The sequence below is a fragment of the Schistocerca americana genome, chromosome 5, assembly GCF_021461395.2.
Source record: "Schistocerca americana isolate TAMUIC-IGC-003095 chromosome 5, iqSchAmer2.1, whole genome shotgun sequence".
In the NCBI taxonomy this organism is placed as follows: Eukaryota; Metazoa; Arthropoda; class Insecta; order Orthoptera; family Acrididae; genus Schistocerca; species Schistocerca americana.
The window spans coordinates 408,942,501-408,964,268 of record NC_060123.1 but is presented as its reverse complement, the minus strand read 5'-3'; the positions used below and the strand labels follow the sequence as shown (position 1 = coordinate 408,964,268).

Here is a 21,768-nt window from a genome sequence, read left to right as displayed (position 1 = left end):
CCAGTAATTTGAACAGCAGTACTTAAATTTCTGACGTTTTAAGACCGTTTGTTGTGCCCTGTCTTCGATGTCCTCGTGACTGTCTTTCAGTAAGACAATGAAATACCTCATGTTACCGGTGCTGTTCTACCCTATGTCGATTCAAAGGGTGTTCGACTGTTACCCTGGCCTCTCACTTGTTGAAAACATCTGGTCATGAGTTGCTGAGAGGCTGGCACGCCACCACGCGCTAGCCACTACGATTGATGAAATCCGGCAGAGAGTTGAAACAACGTGAAATGACGTACCCTTATGTGTCATCCAAGCTCGGTTCGACTCGATGCCCGGTTGGGTTACACTTGTTTTTGCTACCAGAGGTGGCAGGCCTGTGCAGTAAATTTCGCACTCTGTGTTCCCGTGAATCTCGTACAAATGTAATCATGCATTTCTCTTGCTGTAGTATACACGCACAATAAATAAAATTTCATTATTTGCTACTTACTGGTGTTGCAGTTTAAATGACCAGCAGTGTACAGAGATAGAGGTTTGTGTCACAGGGAGCGCACTGAAAGCCTTTCATTTTGACACCATATGTAATTTTCGCTGCTTACTTTTGTTCAAGTAGAATCCAACTGTGAATGAGAGGGTCCCCTTCCTGGCATTTCCACGACAGTAAATGTGAACTAATTATTGAAATTTACCAGTGACGCTCATCACTACTACATCATAGACGTTAGCTCCTAAAAAATTACGTCCTTAAGTGATTTCTGTAACTCATTGACAAGCAGCTACAACTGCAAATTGTGATAAATTATGATGCTACGGAGTTCCGAACATAATTGTCAATTTTTTTGTCAACTCTGCATAACATTCGTTTACAGGAAAGCTAACTCCGTCACCTTTCATAATATAGCAGAGAGGAGGAAAACATGAGGAAAAAAGTGTGAAACGACGTCTGGAGTCGCTGATCACTAGATGAACACCTCTCGATGACAGAGTCGTTTCCGAGGCACCGCTGCCACCGCTCTGAAAGTGCCTCATTCATTTCAACACGGGCGTTAACCACGGAGATGAAACTCTTGCAGGGATTTCCGGTAACAAATCTCGGTTCGCTGTCAGTCCACTTGGAGCGCTGCAAGTGTATCATGTCGGTTTCTTAATGTATAATTTTGTCTTTTATATTAGTATATTTATTTTCGTTTCATTCAGAACAGATGCTGGTCTCGCAGCATTGTGTTCCTGATTACGGTTTCGTGTGTTTATCGCATTCTTTGAATTGAACTGTGACTACGTTGCTCGTATTGTGCTTGGTTTTTGCTCGCATCCGTAATATTGGGTGGAATAAGTGATACCATATTTGTTTTTGTTTAATATAAAATAGTTGGTTTCGTCGCATGGTGTTCTATGGACATTTGTTCCTCCCTGCTAATCTGTACGTAAATTTCTCGATTTAAAGGCGTTGTAAGTGTATTGCTCATATTCTACTTTATTTTTCTTCGCGTACGTTTTTCGTACTTCATCGCATTTAAATGGAGATCTACATGTTAGCGGCCTTTGACAGAAATGGTATTCAATTTTATTAGTCACAGAATGAGCATGTACTAATTCTACGTTGAATGGGGTTGCTTCTTGCCACTGAGTGCCACTTCACAGTGCTTTGCAGAGTATAGATGTAGACGAAAACGAGTACGTGTTGTGGACTCGGTGACTAGAGCATTGTTCCATGCAAATGCAATCTGCGCAAATGTGTTCATACATTATTAGAACGTACTACAGAGAATACATTTTAGCAGAAATCAACGTATTAGAATCATCCTCCGACTCCTATTAAAAATTTAGGAGTTCTCCATCAAATGCGGTCGCAGGTTCGAATCCTGCCTCGGGCATGGATTTGTGTGATGTCCTTAAGTTAGTAAGGTTTAAGTAGTTCTAAGTTCTAGGGGACTGATGACCTCAGATGTTAAGTCCCATAGTGTTCAGAGCCATTTTTTTCCATCAAATGTAAGGATGTACGAAAAACGAATACGAACAAAAATAATGGGCAATTTGAGCAATATACTTACTATGTATTTAAATACAGTAGTTAATACACAGACATGTTAAATATACAGGGACACACGGAAACCATGCAACGAAACCATCTTTTGTTTTACATGAAACAACAACAAATGTGAAATCAGTTATCCACATGGAGCTACCTCCACGGTTATCCCACCCAGTATTACGGATGTGAGCAAAAATTAATCAGAATGCGAACAACAGATTGACAGTGCATTTCAAAGAGTGCAATAGATACAAGAAGTCGTAATCGGGTACACAATGCGACGAAATCAGCTTCTATGTCATGTCAGTTGGCCTTTAGGTTTTTGTGTGTGCCAAAGCAAACTTATTTTCACTTGATAATGGCCACAGCGTCGAGATTATAGTATTGGATTTTACAAATAAATAATCTGAAATCAAAGGCGACCACCTGTGTCATTTGTGAAACTTCACATAACTGGTGGAGAAGTTACCGTAATCCTGTATTTGAGAAATCTCAGTCACATACTATTACGACCTACTTTGCGACCTCACAAAACCCAAGCACATACTTTATTACCAAACTACGAAGTCCAACCATAAAGTACAAATGAAAAATATTATCATCTAATACTCGTATTTCGCAAAAAAAGAATACGGGTTTTCTCCAATATTCGAAGTTCATTGCCAGGCCACTAGGAACGCTACCATCTTTCTCTATTTCTGTATCGTGACATGAACCTTGTACTTTTTACATTGCTGTTCTGTGTCGGTAAGTATGTAGAAGTTTTTAGGTGATAAGAATATTTCATGTTATTTATTAAATATTATTCTCATGTTAACAGATTCGTCCGACTCTTCTTGGTAGAAAAATTTCGTATTTAGGAGTGAAAAAGAAAAAAAAAAAAAAAAACAAATTGCGAGTTGTTCCATTAATATTTTATAACGACCTAAAAACTGTTCTGCTAAATATTATTATTTTATATTTTAATCAGATGAGGTTCGGGTCTCTGATGCATCATAAAACAAATTTTCTTTCGATTGTAGATAAAAAAATCTGTTGACGTTTATCATCTTTATGGATGATTTCTTTGTCATTTTAGTTAGTAAAAAAAGGCCACCGGACTAGACAGTTTGCAGCTTGACCATTCAAAGAGCATTAACATTGAATTGCATTATGGCTACAACCAGCATTTTGAAATACTGATCTGAGGCAGTGTGCTCATGTTCTCTAGTTTGATATCTTGGTATGTGTGGGGCATTTACCCGCCTGTCGCTTTTATGTAACTACGGTACAATGTTTAAATTCTCTGATTTTTTCCTGAGGAAATCGATTTTCTTTTATGGCACTCCGTTACTTCTAGTACATTAAATTACTAGCCAACAATTATTATGTAGCGCTAAATTACTAACGTGAATCTCCTAGTATCCTTTGTCTTCGTTTCTTTTTAGGGTTTGCCCCTTTCCATAACGAGAATTGGGAGAAGTTTTATTTTTGTCTTTTAGTTCACAGCGACGTTTAGCAGTCCTGAATAAGAGCGAAGGTGGGCACAGTGGCGTCATCTACGTTCTGTGGCACGTAGGGATGACTGTGGTTGCACTTTTGCTGCAGAGCACACCAACTTTCTCCGCGGTTATGTGACTGCGTGCCACAGAAGTAAGTCATCGTACCGTACTTCAGTTCTTACAAACATGTAGAAGTCAACTGCTTACGATTTCAATATGAGGTGGAAGTGCCACTTGTCGTTATCCTCACTGTAGAACGAACTTGCCATACCGGGACGTGAACTACGGGCAACAATAGTAGCTTCCTCCCACACGTCATAACAGTACGGTCTGTCTCCGACGGTGTAACAAATGACGCCACTGATCCAAAATTGTGTTTAGTGATAAGAGTAGATTCTGTCTTCGCATCAATGACGATCATTTTTGAGAGTGGCGTCGACAGTCGAGTGTAAAACTATCGGTTACAGAAGACAGCAACATGTAGCGTGACCCACAGGTGTCATGTGGGGAAACCATAGCTTATAACAGCCGTACACTTGCAGTGTCTGATAAGACAGCACATAAGAGTGAAGGATACATCTAGATCATTACTGTGTCGAGTCAGTTGCCATTCCTTAGGCCAGGGGGATGTGCTCTTTCCAACAGGGCAATGAACGTGCCGACACCTAACGTCAGACAGTGCTCTCTCCTGGAAGTTCAAGTCCTATGCTCAACACGATCACGAGACTTCTATCCAGTCGAGCAGATGTTTTACATGAGATGTGCATTACTGGCAACATTATTTGAGCAACTATGACAGCATGTGAAAGTACAGCCGGACACCAGATCCCGTGAAGGCATCCAGTACTTTTATGATCGCCTCTGTGGAAGAATGCGTCGAAACCAGAGACAATGGAACTAACTGTTGACATATATGAATGGCGATTATAATCATTACAATGTACAGCTAACAAAGTATATGAAAAAATTTCGTTTGTGTGAAACAATTGCTCCAGAACATTCATTTCCCGCTATCGCATAAGCGCACAATTCAGACCGCAGTTTCGCTGTTCTTGATGGCAAGGGATTAGCAGGCACTTTGAATTTCGCTAACACAGGAATTCGGGAACTATTCTCAGCAGCTCAGGAAATGCATTCTACAACAAAACTGGAATATCTTATACGAAGCACTTACAAGTCTTAAACTCAATGAACTGAAATTAGCTGTAAGGGGCACAGAGGCCTGCGCAAAGGTCACGTCTGGTAATGCATACCTTATATCATAATTGTAACTTCCTGGAAGGTTAAAACGATATACCGGATCAGGACTTGATCCAGGAATTATACCTTCCATGAACAACGCTCTTACCAACTGAGCCAACCACGCGCGTCTCGCGACCTACTCGCCAGTATCTCTCTCCCACCTTTCAAACTTCATTGGAGTTCTGCTGCATAACGTGCGAGACCTCCGCGTAGAAATGGCTTAGTCACAGCGTAGACTGGAAGACGTAATTTCTTATCAAGTACCGGTATTATTCTGTTTTGAAATGTGGGTCATGATCCTGCGGCTTTACAAATACGCCTAGTTTGAGAGACAGCAGTCTAGGAGACCTTTAGCTATTTCTTGCGATAGGACGGTGATACTTGTAAAAACATCCGTCACACTGGCTCTCACAAATCTTTGTGCATCCATAAAACACAAATTACAACAAGGTTTGTTACATTTTCTAAACAATTTCTCGAATAGTCCTGAATTAATTAGAAGGGGTGACATAGTTAGAGTGGACTAAGAACCTAAATATTATTGTTTGATGTCATTTTCCCCTTAATTATTTTTAATATCTAATTGTTTAAAGTAATTAAATGTTTTGAGTCTAACTCGTAACTGCACTATGAGGTATTAAGAGGCATATTCTTGGGAAAAAGAAAGGGAGGAAAATTTTTGTGTGCATACCACTTGTATATTAAGTGGCTGCTTTCGTTCCTAGGTTTTTTCCATAAGTATAACAAACATTACCATCAATAATATATTCTCCTTCACTATTTATAACCGTCTGCCATCGCTGGGGTAATTTTTCGATTTCGCGATTGCAGAAATCACGTGGTGTTCAGGCGAAGAACCATGTTCGGAGCGCATTTTCATCCGGAAAGGAGGTTTCTTGAAGGCTGTTCGATCGAGAGCGGAAAAGGAGAAAATGTGAGGGTGCAAAATCAGGTGAATAAGGTGGGTGCGGAATGACTTCCCAACCTAGATCATGTATAGGGTCTTTTTTTTGTGTGGGTCTAGCAAAATGTGGGCGAGCGATGACGCGGATTAGCATCATTTCACGCAATCTGCCTGTAGTATTTGATGTGCGTCTACAAGACGTTTCAGTTGTTGAAAATAAATGTCTCAGGGAAGCAATTCATAGCACACCACACCGTCGCCGTTCCATCAGATGCATAACATTATCTTTTGTGGAGGCGCGAAGCTCTTTGTATGGGGAGCTGCTGTTTTGTTTGGATCCAACCATTCCTTTCTTTTCCTTATGTTAGCATAACGTCATCATTTCTTGTCACCAATAACGATACAAGATAGAAATGGTCGGTGTCGTTCACGAGCCAATTGATGAGCAAACTGAGATGCACATATGACCACCCGCTGTGATTTTGGTTTAGAGCATGCGGTACAACACCGATTTTTGAACCTTCTCCACTGCATGCAAACGTCGCACGATGATGGAATGATAGCAGTTCATCACATCAGCCAGTTCTCGAGTACACTGACGTGTATCATTATGGATTAATGCGATGGAGTAATGCATCCAAACGATGTCCATCAAACACCGAAGGTCTTCCTGAACGCGTAGAGGCGCTAATGTCAAAACGATCCTCTTTAAAAAAAGAAAACCGTTTTCTTGCCGTGTTCTGTCCAATAGCTTTAGCCCCACACACCGATGCATGTTTCTGGCTGCCTCCGCTGCTGTCACCTCTCTACTGAACTCAGTCGGAACATTATGTCGGAAACGCTCCCATTTCTCCACTTGGCACCCCATTTTCTACCCCACTCATTATCTCCAAGTCAGAAAATGACAATATGTAAACTCAAATAGCAACAGTGAACTACAAATAAAAAATAACAAACCCAAACAACTGTAATATCAACACGCAACACAAAAAGCACTACGAACTTTCGCACCAGCCCTATATTCAATGAGAAATAGCTCGAAGTTTTTCTCATGAAAGAATTACTATTTCGTATTAAACCGTGCTTCAACTATTGACACGTATAATATATTCCTCAGTTTAAAAGAGAAATTCCCAGAAGGTATGCTACCAGACTTCCAGAAATTAAAAATGATTTCTTAGAAATTTCATACATTTACGTACACAGAAAGGTTTCTGGAGGAAGTAACAATAATAGCGGCCCTCCTCCGATATAATGTTCCTCATTTATCATTACAAAGTTAGCTCTCAGTTTTAGAACGTACTGCACAATTACTGACGGTATGTAACCAAGAGCTCTTTTACTTCGCCTCTTAAAGGTATTCTGCGGAATGACAAATGAGAGGAAGTGTTCTACATGAGGCACGAAGTGCTGCAAAACGGTTTCTAGGAACTACTAACGCGAAGTTAGCCAGACACTGGTGATGAAAGCTTCCACTTTAAACCGACGTCGGACTTAATTTCCGTGGGAACGAAAGAGTTGAGCGAAACATGCGACAAATTGCTGAACATACACCTGCAACCCATCGCAGTTGTTTTTTCAAGACTAGCGTAAAAAAAGAATTCGGCCGTAGCTCAACAGACACAGCACTGGAGAAAGTTACTGACAACGTTTGTTTAGTCGAGTTAACCTCATCCCATCACATGTTCGTTTCAAAATACCGGAAGGAGTGTGTGGACCTGTGGCTGGAGTATCGCTTACGTGGCCATAAGAAGTTTTTACGGTTGCTAAGCATGCCGGGAAATGTAAAATCTGCGTTTCGCAAGAACACTCAGTAAAAAAAAAGGGGGTGGGCAGCATTATTTCACCGAATGCTGAGTTTGTCCGCGTATACTGCTCAAGTCTTCCTAAAAACTAGCTAGACGCGCCATCTTCTCCAATTTTGTTGCGGTTGTCACTGCTGTCTACAGTCTGAAGACTGGTTAGGTGCAGCTGTCCACGCTAGTCCGTCTTATGCAAGTCTCGTCATCTCTGCATAATTACTGCAACCTACATCCGTTTGAACCTGCTTTCTGTATTCAGCCTTGGTTTCCCTCTACAATTTGTATCTCCCACACTTCCCTCCATAATCAAACTGACTATTTCCTTGATGCCTTAGGAAATTTCGTGTCAACTGATCTCCCTTTTTTCCTCCGTTCCATTCGGTACCTCTTCATTAGTTATTTAATCTACCCGTCTGATCAGCTTTCTTCTGTAGCACCACGTTTCAAAGCCTTCTATTCTCTTTTTGCCTGAACCGTTTTCGTTCATGTTTCACTTCCACAGAAGTCTACACTCCAGACGAATATCTCCAAAACAGACTTTCTAACATTTAAATTTGTATTCGATGGCAACAAACTTCTATTCTTCATAAACTATTCTCTTGCTATCTTACCTTGCATCATCGATTAGTTTGTGGTCCAAATAACAAAACTCTACTACGTGTAGTATCTCACATCCCACTCTTATTCCCTCAGGATCTACTGATTTAACTCGACAATATTCCATTACTCCTGTTCTACTTTTGTTGTTATTTGTCTTATAACCTGTTTTCCAGACAAGATCCGTTCCGTTTATCTGCTCTTTCACGTCCTTCGTCGTCTTGGAGAGAATTACAATGTCATTGGCACCCCTCAAAATTTTTATTCCCGCTCCATATAGGAGAGGAGGCAGAGGACTTCACAGAATCCACTATCACTTTTTGGATAAACTTCTTAAAATTACTATCATATGCTTCAAACAAACTGAATGTTTCTTAAAATATGCCACTTACAGACTAACGAGACGTAAGCAATAGCGCGAGCGGAAACGTTACTGGTTACGCCAAACTTTCACTCATGAAAATACACTCCTGGAAATGGAAAAAAGAACACATTGACACCGGTGTGTCAGACCCACCATACTTGCTCCGGACACTGCGAGAGGGCTGTACAAGCAATGATCACACGCACGGCACAGCGGACACACCAGGAACCGCGGTGTTGGCCGTCGAATGGCGCTAGCTGCGCAGCATTTGTGCACCGCCGCCGTCAGTGTCAGCCAGTTTGCCGTGGCATACGGAGCTCCGTCGCAGTCTTTAACACTGGTAGCATGCCGCGACAGCGTGGACGTGAACCGTATGTGCAGTTGCTCAACACGTGGGGCGTCAGGTCTCCACAGTACATCGATGTTGTCGCCAGTGGTCGGCGGAAGGTGCACGTGCCCGTCGACCTGGGACTGGACCGCAGCGACGCACGGATGCATGCCAAGACCGTAGGATCCTACGCAGTGCCGTAGGGGACCGCACCTCCACTTCCCAGCAAATTAGGGACACTGTTGCTCCTGGGGTATCGGCGAGGACCATTCGCAACCGTCTCCATGAAGCTGGGCTACGGTCCCGCACACCGTTAGGCCGTCTTCCGCTCACGCCCCAACATCGTGCAGCCCGCCTCCAGTGGTGTCGCGACAGGCGTGAATGGAGGGACGAATGGAGACGTGTCGTCTTCAGCGATGAGAGTCGCTTCTGCCTTGGTGCCAATGATGGTCGTATGCGTGTTTGGCGCCGTGCAGGTGAGCGCCACAATCAGGACTGCATACGACCGAGGCACACAGGGCCAACACCCGGCATCATGGTGTGGGGAGCGATCTCCTACACTGGCCGTACACCACTGGTGATCGTCGAGGGGACACTGAATAGTGCACGGTACATCCAAACTGTCATCGAACCCATCGTTCTACCATTCCTAGACCGGCAAGGGAACTTGCTGTTCCAACAGGACAATGCACGTCCGCATGTATCCCGTGCCACCCAACGTGCTCTAGAAGGTGTAAGTCAACTACCCTGGCCAGCAAGATCTCCGGATCTGTCCCCCATTGAGCATGTTTGGGACTGGATGAAGCGTCGTCTCACGCGGTCTGCACGTCCAGCACGAACGCTGGTCCAACTGAGGCGCCAGGTGGAAATGGCATGGCAAGCCGTTCCACAGGACTACATCCAGAATCTCTACGATCGTCTCCATGGGAGAATAGCAGCCTGCATTGCTGCGAAAGGTGGATATACACTGTACTAGTGCCGACATTGTGCATGCTCTGTTGCCTGTGTCTATGTGCCTGTGGTTCTGTCAGTGTGATCATGTGATGTATCTGACCCCAGGAATGTGTCAATAAAGTTTCCCCTTCCTGGGACAATGAATTCACGGTGTTCATATTTCAATTTCCAGGAGTGTATTTGTCGCTTTTTACTTTTCTTGTCACATGTCTACACGTCACGTATCTGAGAATTTCAGTGACTGGGCTAATTACTACGTCTGTAGTCATCTAAATAATGTGGTAACAAAGCACAGTGCTATGAAATAAATAGAACTAGTCCCATAGTACAGTCGGTGCCGCTCCTTCCATTGATGATATGCTCCGCTACTACAGCAGTGGCCTACGCTAGATACTTCATTCCTTAGTTTGCAACAAATGCCGTAACTGCACGAAGTCCAGTAAGTAAATACCCTTCTTTCGTCCTGAATGGATCACAATATTTACAGGGCTGTTCCTGTAAAGGATGCATCTCCCGATACAAGTTAGTATCGGCACTCTTTTCTACACACCACACATTGCACGTCCTAGGCATGGCCGGTTTATTTCAACAATATGTACCCTTTTTTTTAAATTATTATTTTACTTTCATAAAGCATGTAAAGGTAACGTTCAATAAAAACATTATTTTACTAATTTAAGAGCTAATAAATGCTATGCACACTGATCTTTAAATCGTTGCCTGAGCTACACAACCAACATTATTCAGGATTCTACAACTGCCCGTTACAGTTCATTGTTATTAGCTCCTATGATGTGGAAATTAAAACTGTTTATGAATAAGTCTCTCCATCGTAAAAACTGAAATAAATTTTTCGGGCGCTACCTATTGAGACCCTCTATACGCTGAGACTGACAAAGTTATCAGGTGCTTATGTTCTCACTTACTAGTAACCGCTGCTCCAGATTTTTACCATCGCTAGAGTTACCGGCGAGCAGAACTGACAATAGCCGGTCGTTACAGGCTCTGAATTATGCAGAATGTCTCGAAGTAGATTGTAAATTGTTACAGCCACGTCTATCTCTCGATAGAACAATAATTGGTTCAAATGACTCTGAGCACTATGGGACTTAACATCTATGGTCATCAGTCCCCTAGAACTTAGAACTACTTAAACCTAACTAACCTAAGGACATCACACAACACTCAGCCATCACGAGGCAGAGAAAATCCCTGACCCCGCCGGGAATCGAAACCGGGAACCTGGGCGTGGGAAGCGAGAACGCTACCGCACGACCACGAGATGCGAGAACAATAATTGTCGACGTAGTAAATAATTCGGTTCCATACAATAAATAGTGGCTACACACAGCCTGGAAGTCTAATCTACTTCTGATTAATGGTAGAAGCTGGAAACGGAACGCTGCAACATTCGGCGGAAGAGAATAAGAATACTAACTCATCTGACTGACTTAAACATTCAAACACGTGTTGAAGGAATGAAGAAAAATATCTCAAAAAACAGTACTAAGTCGTGTCGATCATTACGAACCTCAATTCAAAAGAATACCTATCAGACTTCGGGAGTACTTTGATTGTCTGTTTTCGCTGAGCGCCATTTGATGTCGGAAGATGGTGTATTAAAGTGCCAATCCACAAGCGCGTATTTTGCAGCTTGCATGTTACAAGTTCGCTTAAATTCAAAGACAAGAACATAACACAGGTCAATTTAAATAGCAAACGGTACTGTATAATAGTATACGTGTTAACAGAATATGGTGCATTCTAAAACACATAAGATTATGCCAACCGCTTTTTATCAGCTAAGGATTTAGAGACGAGCTTTGTTAGCAACGTACAGAAAATAATCTCTGTCGCCAATATTGTGGCGCAAGACCGTAACGTTGTGCAGCATACCACAAGGGACTATGCAAACGAAAGTCTAGCGCCAAGATGTAAAATGTGAAATGTGGTTAAATGAAACAGAATTACGTCGATCGTACTCTTCGTACAACTGAAAATCAGATTTGTCAACGATTTATTATTTCCAGTGCCTTAAAAATATTGCACAGTCATGTGCAGGTAATACGAATCAGTGCTGTTATTTCCATTTCAAAACTACTAACGGATAAATTACCCCAGAAAAATTCGAGAGCAGGTGGCCCGTAGCTTTGGTACGTTTGCTGGTTGCTGTATGGTCCTACGAGTTCGTGCGGGGAGTTTAAAAACACTCTGTACAGAGATAGCAATTGGTGTTATTTTTCGTCTCAGTTCAACGGGCAGGTCGAATTATAGCGGCTACACTACGCATTCTTCGGAGACGGCATACTGCAGTGACTAGATGCAGCCAACACTAATAGTCGTACTCACCTAATGATGTCTACATTTCGGAGCACCGCATCGTGGTTGGACGTTTACGTCAGGCCTGTCCTACCGAAATTCCATCACAATTCTGCGACGTCTAGCTAAACAGTCAAACGTCATGATAAATCACACGAATTCGAAGAGAAGTCGACGACAGCTGAGACGCTACTAGTGGTTGTGCGTGCGAATGTCGCAGCAACTGGCTGCGCGGCATTCCTGCCGCGGCTTTCCCAACAAACAACGGAACACCGCCGCCCCCACTCCGGCGGAGCACGCGGCCAGCAATAACAACGAGTCGACGCGCAGTTTCGCAGAACGTGCCGTCACACCGGGTACGCCGCACGCCCCGCCTTGGCGTGTTGCACGTGCGCAGGTTGCAGATCAAATAAACCACCGGTTTGGAAATTTCGCTGCTTTTGATGGTCCGCGCTGTGGGAAAATCCAAAAGACAGACGCCGGTGTGTCCATGACAATCGTGAGGGCGGTGAGGTTCTCAGTTGCATTTTTCGACTTCTGCTACAACTTACTTCGGCACTAAGCCCTTCGTGAGCACACAAGGAACTGAGTTCCCCCTCCTTCGCTTTCCATCTCGTCACTGCTGTGGTCTTATTTAACACAACTCTTCATAGTAGTCTACCCTGTACAATACCTGCATAATTATTGCATCCCATATCCATCTGAACCAGTTTCCTGTAGTCAAGCCTTAATCTCCCTCCACAATTTTTACTCAGCGCGCTTCCCTCAATTACCAAATTCGATTCTTTCATGTCTCAGCATGTGTCCTATCAACTGATCCCTTCTTTTAGACAAGTTGTACCATAAATTATACAATGAAGGCTTTCACGATTGGATGGTACTGTTGTTGACAATTCTTCCGGGTTATACGGCCGTGGTCCATGGAATTCTTCTATTCCTAACGTTTCGTCCAATACTACGTTGGACATCTTCAGAGGTATGGCTGGTCCTGCTGAGTCCTGCCGACTGACGAGTCGGGCGTCGGAGAGCGGCCTAAATACCGAGGAAAAATGGGCGTGGTCTAGCTTGCACATAGTAGCAGAGAGAAAACTAGTCAAAGATAAAATGTAACTATCGATAATAGTCCGTCATAGATAAAAATCACTTATCGATTCTGTAACGCCACTGTCCATATCTTGCTTAATTTCAAGGCCTCTTCTTTTCTATTAAAATTTCAATATCCTCCCTACGCAGTCGTGGATAATAGTTCGTGGTAGCACTTAAAACTTTAGTTTCAGAAACTTAACTACATGGTCACCTGACTGAAGTGCATGTTCCGCAACGGCCGATTTATCTATTCTTCCCAGTCGGCAAAGACTTTTATGCTCCTTTACCCTCGTATTCACATTTCTTTTCGTAGTACCAATATAGACTTTGTCACAAGTACACGGAATTTTATACACACCGCTAGATGATAATGGTGGCCTTCTATCTTTAACAGAACGAAGTTCTTGTCCTATTTTTCTGGTAGGTTTGAATACCGGTTTCACTTTATGTTTCAGCAAAATTTTGCCGATTCGATCTGTAACCTTACTAATGGAAGGTGAAGACACTGTATTCTTCCATTGCTGTGTACCATCCTTGTCCTTTGGCCTGCTGTACTTAGGTCTTAACACTCTATTAATTTCTTTGTTTGAGTACCCCAACGTAGTATTGGACGAAACGTTAGCAATAGAAGAATTCCATGGACCACGGCCATATAACCCGGAAGAATTATCAACAACTTTACTATAAATTTTTCCACCATTTCGATTCATGACCTCCTCATTAGTTACCCGATCTACCCGTCTAACCTTCATCATTATTCTGTAGCACAATTCAGTATCGTATTGTCTGTACTACTTTCCAACGCCTAAATTCATATTCGATGTTAACAAATTTCTCTTTTTCAGAAACGCTTTCCTTGTTGTTGCCAGTATGCATTTTATATCCTCTCTACTTCAGCCATAGTCGCTTTTTTAGCTGTCCAGCTACTACTTTTAATGTCTATTAGGCGGGTTATGCCGTCTAGTCACATTTTCCTTGACTGCCGGAATTCCGTTTCCGTTGTTGGCTTAAATTTTCAGTCTTTTTGGATGCATTCTCTATTGCATGTTACGGTAGATAATCGGAGGCTGTCTATACAGGATGTAACGGGCATAGTGCACATAGTTTTATATATGGTCCCTTAATAGCACACATCAGTGTTCAAGTTGATTTTCTTCTGCACTGAACAGTCTTCCCACAAACGCATCACAAACTTTACGACCCAGCGTTTTATGCACAGCCGTAGCTGCACCACTAAGTGGACTATGCCTGTCAGTAAGTACTGTTTTGAGTCCATGCGCCACATTTCAACGCCTGACCTGCTGCTCAGGGAAAAACAAGCGTTAATGGCTTGCTGTTGCCACATACACTTGGATGTACTAACCTAAAAACCTGCTGCTACTAATAGCTATAACCATTAGTCTGCAAATGAAGTAAATACTAATTTAATGTTCTTCAATACACTATCCTCAGTCACCAACAGAAACGTCTACACTTACATCCGTTACATCAGTATAGCATAGAATAATATTTTTGAAGCTAATTTATTAGAGAGGGCTATTTATCAAATATATTTTTCATGTCTGCGTGGTGCAGGAGGAAGAAAAACAAACTTAACATGAAGTTCAGCGTAGAATTGGAGACGAGACGTAAAGTTAAGAAAATTTTCCAGTCGGTAATGAATCTTTCCTGAGATGAGATGTAAAGCCGTTCTGAACCGAAGGTTGGATTGAACACTGCAGTGCTTTACTGGACATGATCACATTGGAAATGATATGCCTTTACTTTGTTCATACATTAGAACTGACTTACTCAATTTATAAGGGGACCTACAGTTTATAAGGCTTACGAACCAGGCCGAAACTTGGCAGTTCATATTTACAGTCTTTGCCAGTGGTGAGAAAAGCAATAATCCACAAAAAGTCCTAGGAACGACCGAGGATTCATGCATGAGCTTTTGTCGTCGTCTGATGCTTAGCCACTGGGCCTTATTGTTGTGGAGTTACACCCTTACAATAGTTTCTAATCGGAGATTTGCGTACAGACGTCATTATCGTAACATGTCCCAGCCGACTAGCTCACAGAGTGATTAAATTAGCTCAAGTTCATTGCGTTAAACAGTCAAAACTAGATAAACTTTGGATTTGCGTCAGAGACTGTTTCGGAAAGTAGGTATTAAGTGAGGAGTGTGGCAATATATCACTACCTCCCACAGACAGCGTGAGGACAAGATCAGACTAACTGCAACGCTCATAGATGCAGTTAATCACTCATTCTTCCCACACTCCACATGCGAACGAAAAGGAAGAAATCCTAATATAAGATACAATGAGAAATATCTAGCAACACAACAGCAGCTTGCTCTGATAAAACTGCCCTGTTGGACAGGGCCTTACAAATTTCCACGTCTCACTGGTGATTGGCTTATGTTTCATGGTCGTAGCTCCACAACGGCGCATTTCAGAGCTGTGATTATCTAAATCTACATCTAAATGGCTACACTTAAGTGCCTGGCAAAAGGTTCATCGTACCACCTTCACACTAATTCTCTATTAACCACTCTCGAACAGCGCGCGGAAAAAACGAACACCTGCATCTTTCTGTATGAGCTCTGATTTCCCTTATTTAATTATGACGATCGTTCTTCCTTATGTATGTCGGCGTCAACAAAATATTTTTGCATTCGGAGGAGACAGTCGGTTATTGAAATTTCGCGAGAAAATTCCGCCGCAACGATAAACGTTTTCGTTTTAAAGATGTCCACCCGAAATCCTGTATCATGTTTGTGACACTGTCTGCCCTATTTCTCCATAATACAAAACGTGCTGCCCTTCTTTGAACTTTTTCGGTGTACTCTGTTAACCCTATCTGGTAAGGATCGCACACCGCGCAGCAGTACTCCAAGACAGAACGAACAAGCGGAGAGTAGGCATTCTCATTAGTAAATCGGTTGCATCTTCTAAGTGTTCTCTCAATAAAACGCAGTCTTTGGTTCGCCTTCCCCACCATATTTTCTACGTGTTATTTCCAATACAAATTGTAATTCCTAGGTATTTATTTAAATTTACGGCCTTTAGATTTGACTGATTTATCGCGTAACCGAAGTTTAACGGATTCGTTTTAGCATTCATGGGGATGAACTCACACTTTTCATTATTTAGGGTCAACTGCCAATTTTCACACCTTACAGATACCTTATCTAAATCGTTTTGCAATTGATTTTGATCTACCGATGGCTTTATTAGACGACAAACGACATCATCTGCAAACAGCCTAAGACGGCTACTCAGATTGTCTCCTAAATCGTTTATATAGATAAGGAACAGCAGTGGGCCTGTAACACTACCTTGGAGAACGCCAGAAATCACTTCTGTTTTACTCTACGGAAACTCGTCAATTACTACGAACTGTGACCTGACAGGAAATGACGAATCCATTCGCCTAAGTGAGACGACATTCCATAAGCAGGCACTGTGATTAAAAGTTGCCTAAGAGGAACGGTGTGAAAAGCCTTCTGGTTATCTAGAGTTACGGAAGCAACTTGAAATCCCTTGACTTCGTGCGAGTAGAGCTAGCTGATTTTCACAAGAACGATGCTTTCTAAATCTGTACTGACTTTGTGTCAATAGACCGTTCGTGGCCGAGCAGTTCTACGTGCTTCAGTCTGGAACCGCGCGACCGCTACGGCTGCAGGTTCGAATCCTGCCTCGGGCATGGATGTGTGTGATGTCCTTAGAATAGTTAGGTTTTAGTAGTTCTAAGTTCTAGGGGACTGATGACTTCAGATGTTAAGTCCCATAGTCTCAAGAGCCATTTGAACCATTTGATAGACCGTTCTCTTCGAGGTAATTCATAATGCTCGAACACAATTATGTGTTCCAAAATCCTGCTGTATATCGACGTTAATGATATGGACCTGTAATTAAATGGATTACTCCCATTACCTTTCTTGAATATTGATGTGGCCTGTGTAACTTTAAAATCTTTGGATACGGATCTTTTGTCGAGTGAGTAGCTGTATACGATTGTTCAGTAAGGAGCTATTGCATCAGCATACTCTGAAAGGACCCTAATCAGAATACAACGTGGACCAAAAGACTAGCTTTTATTGAGTGATTATCTGGACAATTTTACTTGTTCGACATCCCCTACTCTGTTGTGGTATTTCCTGTATCACAATCATGTTGTAAAATGATTCAAGTACAAATAGGTTCTACCACTGTTGTTGCTTCTTCTGTTTCCTCTAAGCATTTATTGACTTTTACCTGCACGAAGCTCCTCAAAGTCAGTACTTCTGATCCTACCAGGTCTGCTACATCCGTAAGTAGTTTGTTAAGATGTCACCTCTGGGCTCTGAATACGTCATTTTACTTTCCCATTCAAACCGTGTAGTTAGTTTCCATTCAGCGAGGGAACAGAAAACGTCTTGAAAGGTTTTGAACGTGTCTGTTACTGTTACAATTGTAGGTACTTGTTGATCATTTTGGTCATCACGTTAATAATTTCACTTTGTTTCATATGTCCTTATCACAAACAAAACAGACGTCACCACTAACTTAATTAAATGATTTTACTTGTATTGATGTTTTATTATCGTCAAATACCTGATACTGAATTTTTGTCCCTGAAAGTCACTCAGTATCTCAGGCGTACTACGAAGAAAGGTCCCATCGTCGACGTCGAGATCATTACAGACGAATCATTAACTCAGTTTGTGGAAGATGGGAAGCGAATGCAGTCCCGGCATTCACCCGAGGCGATAAGATGAGGTACTAGAAACCTATATCAGGATGTTCGCATGAATCCTGCTCCTCCCAAATGCAAGTTCAGTGTCTTAACATCTGAGCTAGCTCGCAGTTCAGTATCTACATGTTTTGGAAAAGACTCCTCGCTTGTTCGCAGGAGGCACCAGCTAATAATAGCATTTTTATTTTAAAAGGCACATACCTGAACATTAGATTTGCAACTGCTATATCACTGGTGTACATTTATTGTGATGTAGCTTTTGATAATTTTGTTACAGTGCAGCTTGTACAACGATGAACACTTGCATAAAATCAGAGCTCTACGTACGTCGGTGTAAAATTCCGTCAAGCTGTAGAACACAGAAGCACCGTTTGTTTCTCTTAGAGTGAAAAAATGCTCTTACCCGCGGCTGTTTGACACAGACGTGCGACTTGATTTACTGCCTGTCAAACAAAACAGCGCTTTGTAAATTTTTTGAAGCGAGTAGCTTTTGTTGACACTGAGAATAAGGAAGAGTTTTTCGGTGAGTTCTTTCAGTGTCTTGTCTTGCTGCCGATCCGTGTAGAGTGGTCTACGACCAGGATCACATACTTAAGTTTCAATACTATATTAATGTCATCCACACGTGAAAACTATGAATACCTGCTAGAGCAGTGTTCCCAACCTTTCAGCATTTTGTTCAGTTTGACATTAAAAATAGGAATATTTTTTTATTCAAAGTGACAATAGATACAATCATCTTGGTGAGGTTAGAAGCTTCTGTTGCCGGATTTTTCGTGTCTGCAAATTCCGTCCTGTGCAACTTTTTTATCTTTTTGAACTACACATGTTTTTACATCCATGTGTTATATTCCATCCGTTTCGTTATTTACTTCTGTTCGATATTGTTGAAACTTTTTTGTTTTTCTATTTTAGGCCTAAAACTATAACATAAACACTTATTTTGCAGTGATTCTTCACCTTAAGCTGCATTAATTTGAGGTTTGAATGTACAAGGTGACATCTTGTTATGTATTTTATGATTTTGACAGCACGCCATCTGCGAAACAGCATGAGAAGAGTTTCTTTGTCAAAAACGTAACTTTATTCTGTAAATCCAGCACTTAATTGTCAGTACTGGCTTGGCAGACAGTCTATTGTAGACAAAAAGGAACAAAAATAATATAAATGAATGCAGTGCTATGACAGGACATTACTGAAATTTGTTCAGAAATGCTGATGCTGTAAACAATGAATGTGTCGAGACACATGAAAATTTATACCAGACTAAGATCGAGCCTGGATCTCCCGTTTGTCACGAGAAACATTCACCAAAATGAGTATTTACGTAATCTGTATGCTCCGGGCCTATAATTCAAAAATGGCTGTGAGCACTATGGGACTCAACTGCTGAGGTCATTAATCCCCTAGAACTTAGAACTAGTTAAACCTAACTAACCTAAGGACATCACAAACATCCATGCCCGAGGCAGGATTCGAACCTGTGACCGCAGCGGTCTTGCGGTTCCAGACTGTAGCGCCTTTAACCGCACGGCCACTTCGGCCGGCGCCTAAAATTACTAACATTTTAAGTTTTTGTGTTTGCTCCTTTAAACAGTTGGTATTTCTTATCATTTGGCGACATACTACTCAATACGAAACACAAAAAATTATTTTATCACTTCCAAATGAATCTTCTTCTTCTTATTTATCCTCGCAATGTTTGAGGTACGATACGCTGTGTTAATTGTATTTTTTCACCTCTTATCGTCACACAGGTTTCACTCGATGTGACACTAGATATAGCCGCGATTGTAATATTCAGGTATGATGGTTTTGCATGGCGAGCAAGCTGTTTTTGATCAAACAAGCAAAATGGGGTAGGAAAATAAGAATTTAGACGTCTGAATTTGTACGTGAGAGTGAAACGCGTGGAAGTAGTGCACTTAACATTGAATTGCAGTTCCAGTCTTCATTATAATTATTCCAAGGCTGTACTCATGCACCAGTAGACCCTTTTCGTTGGGTTTTCGTGACAGCCGAGAAAGAATCTTAAAAGCAGAATAGTAGTAGTTGGCGAGCAACTTAACATTATGGTTAATGACAAGTGGGGGCATGTACGTTACTAATTGTTTAGCATTTCAATAGCTGCTATGTCTCAAACACTTCCTGATTTTTCAATGACATGTGCGACGTGTGTCTAACGAAGATAGTAAGTACGCTTAATGAACTGTGAAATACGCATACAACATAGACTACTTGACAGATTCTTCTCTATAGATTGTTAGAGAGTGGGTAGCGTTAGCGACAGAAAATGATTTTTATTTATTCGGCTATTACATCAGAAACTTCTAAAATAACAGATACATCAGCCATGGAATTAAAGCTATCATGAACTTAATTTACGAGAAAGATCAGGTCTTTCCCATAATTTTAATTAGCATAATATACGCAGACTCGTACTTGCTTACTTTGTGGAAATTTATTGCGTTGTTCTTTTTTTTTAACAAAAAGAAATATAAAACTTTAGCTTATTCACCTCGTTTCCGTCAGCTGAACACATCCAATTAATTTATGGTCTTTCTCACGACTCTAGTTAGACCTTCGTGTGCTTCGGCAATTTTCTATTGATTACATTTCTTCTTCTTCGGTAGTTTTGTTGTGGATCTCTTGGAGTCTGCAGGCCCTATGATGTTTATATTCTTCTATCAGCGGTGCTTTTTGCCACTTGTTGCCTTGAGCGTAGCACGTAGTTTGAGAAGTATGAGATTTTACCTTATGACAGACGTAGGACGTGTCACTCGGTAGCTAACTTGCCTCAGCCGAGATAACGGCGTCACGCCTTCGTTCCCAAGTTGCATCTTACTACAAACCAAATGGCGCTTTCTGTGCGCAGGCTACCATAAAAATAACCAACTAACTGTTCAGCGATTCGAGTTAATTTTTACTCAGTCAGACTCGCTACTTCTCCTTGAAAGAACGCCTTAGTCGAACTCACAAGACGGACCACGGTGCTTTCGAGTCGCCACAATGGAAAAAGCCTTGGTGACGGCCAGAATCCTCCGTGGAGCGGTAGGACACTCTGCCCTCTCAGCTACGGACGTAGTGCAATAGACTGTATGAAACAGAAATAATCAATGCAGTTACGTGACGTGTAGCGACATGTTTCCATTCAAAACGTCATCAAGCAGGCAATTGACAAGTATTTATAATAGCGTCACGAATAGCGTGTTGTCGTCGAAACACAAGAAAACCCAGACTGTGGATCGCCGAAACAAATCCAAGATGCACCACAGTTGTGGAAAGAGAATTGTCCGACAAAAGTCAGCTCCATGACTGTTTTAACACAGCATTCTTCAACACAAGTCAAGGCAACAGTACCACTGTACATTTAAGGTCAATATCGTTGTACTGTCGTAAAAGTCAGCAAAGTTTCTGCAAGTTATGAGTGGCAACGTTTATTGAGCCAGGTGACCACTGATCATAGTAGTGAGAGACAAAAATAGCTAATCTAGTCGTAGTTGACGATGTCACCTCAGAGGTATGCACCCATCATGTATTTTACAGTATAAAAGATTACAGACATCTTCAAGCCGCACATTATTGATGCTGATTACTTATACAACATAAATGATAGGTTACGGTATACAAATTCTATCATCTGAGTATCTGGGAAAGCAGTCAGATCTATATCGATTCAATGACGTAAGGACGTATTCAGTTAAAACGATATACGTAGATGTGATCAGTTTCTCAGATACAACTGATAATGAAATGTGTATTCCGGAATCGATCATGAATGTTGTATCAATAATCAACGTCAATAATGTACAGCCTGAAGAAGTCTGTAATCTTTCACACAACAAAAGCTGGTATGTTAGGCTTACCATTACGGAAGTTTTAGAATACGTGTCTTTGAAATATTCGTTTATTGCTGTAAACTAGTTTCCGAACCTTTCCAAGC

General features: G+C 41.7%; 1 protein-coding gene across 3 annotated transcripts in view; it reads right to left on the bottom strand.

The window, feature by feature from the left end:
- Positions 1-21,768, bottom strand: part of LOC124616141 (E3 ubiquitin-protein ligase LNX-like) — a 676,831-nt gene that overhangs the window by 26,029 nt on the left and 629,034 nt on the right. Inside the window, exon 1 of one of the 3 annotated variants that reach the window (XM_047144416.1) lies at positions 12,045-12,205. The exons of the other annotated variants lie outside the window; for them this stretch is intronic. The gene's annotated coding sequence lies outside the window, so the exon portion shown is untranslated. Of the gene's footprint in view, positions 1-12,044; positions 12,206-21,768 lie in introns of those variants that run through there. 3 annotated transcript variants of the gene reach the window in all.